This window comes from Cornus florida, unplaced genomic scaffold (assembly GCF_030987335.1).
Source record: "Cornus florida cultivar Cherokee Brave unplaced genomic scaffold, ASM3098733v1 CherokeeBrave_3.0.0_Hap2_Chr02, whole genome shotgun sequence".
Taxonomy (NCBI): domain Eukaryota; kingdom Viridiplantae; phylum Streptophyta; class Magnoliopsida; order Cornales; family Cornaceae; genus Cornus; species Cornus florida.
In genome coordinates, this window is record NW_026775572.1 from 44,477,738 (window position 1) to 44,484,216 (window position 6,479).

Sequence of the window (6,479 nt, forward strand, 5' to 3'; positions counted from 1 at the left end):
TTGTGTTTGTAAGCTCCAGCATACTTACAGTACGACAAGTGCTGTAGAAACGGTTAACAAATTCTCTTTCCATCTGCTCCCAACTGTCAATACCTCTAGCTTTGAGGTCTGGATACCAATCAAATGCATTCTTTTTGAGGGAACGAACGAATTGCTTGACAAGGAGATCTCCGTTTGTACCAGCATTGCCGCAAGTTTCTACAAAATGTGCGACATGTTGCTTGGGATTGCCTTTTCCGTCAAATTGTTGAAGCTTTAGATGTTGATACCCAACCGGCATTTTTAAGATGTCAATTCTTTCTGTGTAAAGCTTTGAGTACATGCGATCACTTTGAGGAACGCCACTGTACTGTTCTCTTATGCAATTCACTATCATGTCTTGAAATTGTTGGACAGAAAGTGAGTGACGGAGGCAGCATTAATTGTTGGATTGGCGGACACGTCATTTTGATCATCAATTGGAGTGTTCTCTGGTATGGAATTAGAATGAGAAATTTGGCCTTTGCTTGACTCAGCATTGTCGTTACGCAATTTTCAGATCTTGCTCATTGAGAGAGTGTTGTAATCTTTAAATTGCACGGGCCATAGTTGTCATTTGCTCTTCATACGAGGTAGTACTCGTCATCATGACTGGCATAGTGATGGAGTAAAAAAAAATCTTTGGCCTTGGGTGGACTAGCCTTGAACTTATGACTGGAGCAACCTTTGAGGTTGTAGGAACCTTCCTCCTTGCCCCCAGCGAGGTGGACCTTGAACTTATGACTGGAATAACCTTTGAGGTTGTAGGAACCTTCCTCCTTGCCCCCAGCGAGGTGGACCTTGAACTTGTGACTGGAATAACCTTTGAGGTTGTAGGAACCTTCCTCCTTGCCCCCAGCAAGGTGAAGGCGGTATGAGTTTGAGTTGTTACTTTGACAGATTTGGTAGAATTGACTCTCATCGCATCGTGCTGTCTTTTAGCAGGAACGGATGATTTGACTATGCTCCACATTTGCAGAAGTGTTTGTACCACTTGATGAAGTTGCAACCTTCTTGCCACCTTTTGTGATGGTATTGATGTTGTCCGTCATGACTGCGATGTCTTTGGTGATATTCTTGCTCTTCATCTGAATCTTATTGGAAGTCATAGAATCTGACGATGAATTTGTTGATGATTTGATGTAGGGGAAAGAGATGAGAGGCAAAGGATGTCCCACTGGGCGTGCCAGAAATTTGTACACACAAATTTTGTAATCTGCGGATAAGAAACAAAATTGGGGCAAAAAATAATATTTTATTAATTTATAAAACTTGGAGTACAATCCTCTATAATAATATTCCAAAGAATAAGGTCCTCTGATTCGATCTCCTTTTTGGTTGGTTGGACCCAAGGGCCGCACGAGTTTGATCTTGAATCACCGTGGAATTTGGTTGAAGAACGGCACATCTTTGGCTGTGCTTGTTGTTGATCACCGTGGAATTTGATGAAGAACGGCACGATTTAATGTGCTTGTTGTTCTTCGTCTTCAGAGATGATTTGTTGAATTTGATGTAGAACGGCACGGCTTTGGATGTGCTTGTTGTTCTTCGCCTTCAGGTTTGTGGACCTTCTGGATTTCTGAGTCTCTGGATTTCTAAATTCTGAATTTGTGTCTAAATTTTTGGACTTCTGAATTCTGAATTTGTGTCATTTGTTGAATTTGAGGAAGAACGGCACGTCTTTGGATGTGCTTGTTGTTCTTCGTCTTTAGAGATGAGAGAATTTGGTGAAGAACGGCACGACTTTGGATGTGTTTGATGTTCTTTGCCTTCAAGTTTGCCCTCGGGATTTCTGGCCCTCTGAATTTCTAAGTCTCTAGATTTTTGGACTATGAATTATTGTGCCTTCCTCCTTCCTCCAAGCCTCTATTTATAAGCTTCTTAGATTAATAGGATGATAACACGTTTCCTCTCTTCCGATAAGAAAAAAAAAAATCATAACTGGGCCGGTTATATTATGATAATTATCTTTCCATTTAATCATCTAGGTTGGACTAATTAAATAATTTAAGTGGACCAAACTTGGCCCAATTAAATAACTTAATTAAACATTAGACCCATATTTGATGGGTCAATTTGTCAAAACAAAAGTCCATTAAAATTTTAGTGTCTACAATATTCACTGTACAAAGCAGTGATCGACTGCACTTCTGTAAGATCTCCGTCACACACTTTGTTTAACCGAACTAAGCTGCGACGTGGAGGACTATGTTGTTGTTGGGGGTCACTTGGATTTCAAATTGATCAGCTTTTTGCCTGAGAACCTCAATATTTCCTTCCATTGCAGCCTTATATAGGATTGGATCCATCATGCATATCACTAGGGTTAGCTTTTTGACGCTGGTTTCTGCTTGGAATTAGTCTCCATAGCCTCTTGAATAAATATATTTTAAACACCCAACTTCTTGTACTCCTATCTACATTATCAAATGAATATGTATGTCTAAGAAAACCTAGCTTGCTATGGAGAAGTAAAAAGAATGATGTTTTCAATGTTTTTCGTCTTTTTTTTTTCTCCAATGGTGTGATGTTTTCTAAGTCGGTCCACTAAGGAATTAATGTTGGCCTAAATTCTAAAATTAATAAAGGTTGACATTATGGATTAGTTTAACAGATGTGTATAAGTTACGAGGGGTTAAGGGCTCACCGAGAAATAAAGTATGCATCATGACAGTGGTAGAAAGGTATATACTTCTCTTGTTCAAATTGCAACGTCTTTGTCATGGCCGACTGATCACCGATGTGGTTGGTATTGACGATATTATCATATTCATATGACCATATTTATTAGAAAATTAGTTTAATTAAGCTCCAGCTAGTACTCACTAATTAATGTAATACCTTAAACATATAAAATCCCGTCAAGCATTTCAAACAGGTGAAAAAAATATGGCAAGTAACCAGGAACAAAATGGCAGGAGATGTCCACAATTTGATTTTCCGGCACCGCTGAAATGTTGCCTTTTAAACCTGTGTTATGAATGAACGGGGGCTGAAAGAGGGGATGGTCTCTTCAAAAACTGCAGCATTACATCAACAAACGGCAGCATGCCAGAAAATGACATTGCAGATGACATAATTGCAGAAAATCAAAATGCACATTAGATTGAACAAGACAATATTCATAGTAACATAAACAAAGAGCACATCTGAATGTTATATGGATCCTGTAGGCACCGTTATAGAAAATTGGAGTCAACACCATAACGGATGGAACATGGTCTATTTTAGGATTATATAAAATGCCACCATTTCAATATCATGATGCATTCATTTACGATAATGAATTCCATTTAAATTTGTGCAGAAAACGAAGTTGCACGATTTAATTTCCACAAAATGCCTAATCACACAAAGGTACTAAGGTAAAACAGCACTACAGCAGATGAACATGTATGTAGACACAACAATCTCAAAAAAAAAATTACACCAAAATTTAATATTATCCCACTTCAACACAAAGAAACAATTGGAATCGATGATATCCAACAAGTTCCCCAACATTTTAAAAGATTTTCAAAAGTACCACGCTTAATTAAGGGAGAAATAACTTTGACCTTAGTTCTATTCATTAGCAACCCAAAGAAACGAGTAATGCTACGATGCCCGAATTGGTTTTTTGGCGACTCCAATATACAGTCTCCAACAAGAACAGTATAAAATAGGGTATTTGTCTTTCTACTTTTATCATTTTCCAAATCAAATTAACACAGAACTACAATTCTTCCAGTCTGGTTGTTTTAATGCGGAAGAAAAGAAAAGCATGCAACAAGAACGTATCAAAGTTCAAAATGACTCATTTTGTGTACTATCAAATCAGCATGTTTGTGTACCGGAAGCTGATTTTAGAAATTTTCAGTAATGAAACATCACAAGTGAGAATTGGCAATGAGGTTGCGTATCATGTGGCTAAACTCCGAATGGCAAAGCGAATATCAAACAACACAGCTTTCAAGCCCTGGATTCTCCCCAACAACAGCATTTACAACATGTAATTCTCAAAACATACTTGACTGAAGCCACATTAACGTGTCCAAAAAATCGGTTTGTGCAGTAAACAAAAGAATTCGGAACACTGCACCACCACCGGCAATATGGGGCAAGGGGTAGAAAGCAGCATGAACATTGCATTTAATAACTCCCTCTCTAGGAAGCTGCCATCCATGAAGACAATGAATTATATTAGGGCGAGAGATAATCTGACCTGGATCCAATTGCTCAACATGACTGCGTGCGTGCAAGGCTGATAAGTGCAAATGATGGCAGTTCTTGCATGTCCTCCTACAGGGTTCTTCAAGACTGATATTTTTTGAAGATTATTTGAAAATAATATGTCTTAACCATTAACAAGATAAGAAGATATGCAGTCAGCTTTTAAGCTTTCGTATTATTTGACAATAACAAAGGTGTAATGTTTATACATATATATATATATATATATATATATATATATATATATATATATATATATATGTTAAATGAATTTTTTAAAGCCATGGGGCCAATTCAGCCCGTTTTTCCTCTCCTCTCTTCCCGTAATCTTCTCTCTCTCTCTCTCACTGGTTCTTCACTTTTCTTTTTTTCTTTTGCTTCAAAAATTCAAGTTTCAATTAATCTCTCATCTCTTGCAGTTTTTGGGAGTCGTTTGCGGTAAAACGGAGAGCATAGCGAGATCTACATGTGAGTATAAGCAATTTATCATTTGGTGCACTCTAGGGATTTCGAAATTCTAGGGTTCTTGGGCTCAAATTGGGGCTTTTTCTCTCATTTGAGGTAGGAGTGTTTAATTCATGCATTCTTGTTCTTTTGTGAATTTTCTAGTATGTATTGTGCTCTAGCATGCCTATTTTGTGGAAACTCTTGTAAAAATTGTTTAAGTGTTGTATGTGAGATCGTAAAAGTAGAAGTTAATTGATGAATTATGATGATGCATGCTTAACATGAAATTAATTCCATATTTTATATGCTTAACATGTTAAATTATGGTTGAATGAAGGCATGTCATGCTTTATTGGAATTATTTGTAAAGCATGCTATGTAGTATAATTTTTGAACTTATGTAAAATAATAAATGTTGGTAAGATGCATCTATGCACCTCTTGGGAAGAAATGGGAATGATGTTTTGAGAAAAATGAAATGGGGTTTTCGGGAAGAAGTTTTCAAATATAATTTTATAAAAAACCCGGTCGCCTAGGGGTTACCGAAGGGCCGTGGTGTTAGTGAGGCCTAGAGGGGACTAGGAAAATTCTCCTTAGTGTGGTTGAGCTATCTGGGCCCCAAATGACGCCACGGGGTTACCATGGGTCAGGAACAATAATTAATCCTCCTCTCGTGTTGCCAGGGGGTCACCGTGGGACAGGTTTCACTAACGGTTTGGAAATGATAACGGTTATGATTTTGAAAAAAAAAAAAAAAAAATGGTGAGAGACATAGCACATCATGGCATTACATTTCATGGCATTTTCTTTCATGACTTGGATTATTAGTGTGATTGTGTAATTATTTTCTCGGCATAGCATGATCCTTGTTCTTTTATTGCTATTCGTGGTGTGGATTCACGGGGTTTAAAGAGGTGTGTCTTAAGCACTACCTACTGAGCTTTGTGCTTACCCTATTATTTTATATTTTTCAGGACACGGAAAAGAAGTGACGGATGACGTTCCACCACAGGCCTACCATGGATTAGATGATCGTTTTGTTATTTTTGTATCTAAGTCTCACTTTTTTTTGTAAAACTTAACATAATGTATTTTGTACGAAGACTTATGGACCCTTATTATTGTAATTATATCCATGGGCTGTAACTTTTATATAAGTTGTCTAAATGTTGTAAAGCTTGGACATTTGATCTTAACCTTGTATTTTGGGACTGTAATTATGATATTTGGATAAAATGGTATGTGATTATTCCACCATGGGGATGAACTAAGTTAAGACATAATGAATGGAGGAAAGGTATGCTGGAATATAATATTTTGCATTGTGTGTTGGGACAGGTTGGATAAGTCTAGAAGGCCTGAGTGAGGCTATTGCATATTTTTTTATGCATCTAAGCAGGTTGTTATAGGTCCCTTTTTAGTAGAGGTCATGCCGAATTTTTTTTTATAATTAGTATCATTTTAGGGTCGTTACAAAAAGTAAGCAGCTTACCTTGTGAGGGTGATGTACCTCATGAGGGTGATGTGAAGTTGATGTACTGATGTTGTGTAATGTTTGCTTCCTACAGTCCCACATTGGAAAAACATAAATGTGAGTTTTCTGGTGAGTCCTATATATTAAGTTGAAAGCCAAATGTACAACATACTTACCTGGACGGGATCAATGAGTGATAAAGAAGGCCCATGGTCTAGGTTGGTGACCTCCATTGCACTCAAGAGGGGTGCCTACCTAAGGTTTACCCAAGTAATGCAGCCTACATCATAATTTGTGGTAGTGGGGGCCTACGTTCGCGCGGCCCCTG

The 6,479-nt window shown here is 37.7% G+C and overlaps 1 non-coding gene across 1 annotated transcript; it reads left to right on the forward strand.

Annotated features, from left to right (window-relative positions):
• The first annotated feature begins 6,319 nt into the window (after positions 1 to 6,319).
• On the forward strand, positions 6,320 to 6,479 carry LOC132297593 (U1 spliceosomal RNA). Its single transcript, XR_009479297.1, has one exon. It is a non-coding gene; the product is annotated as a U1 spliceosomal RNA (small nuclear RNA).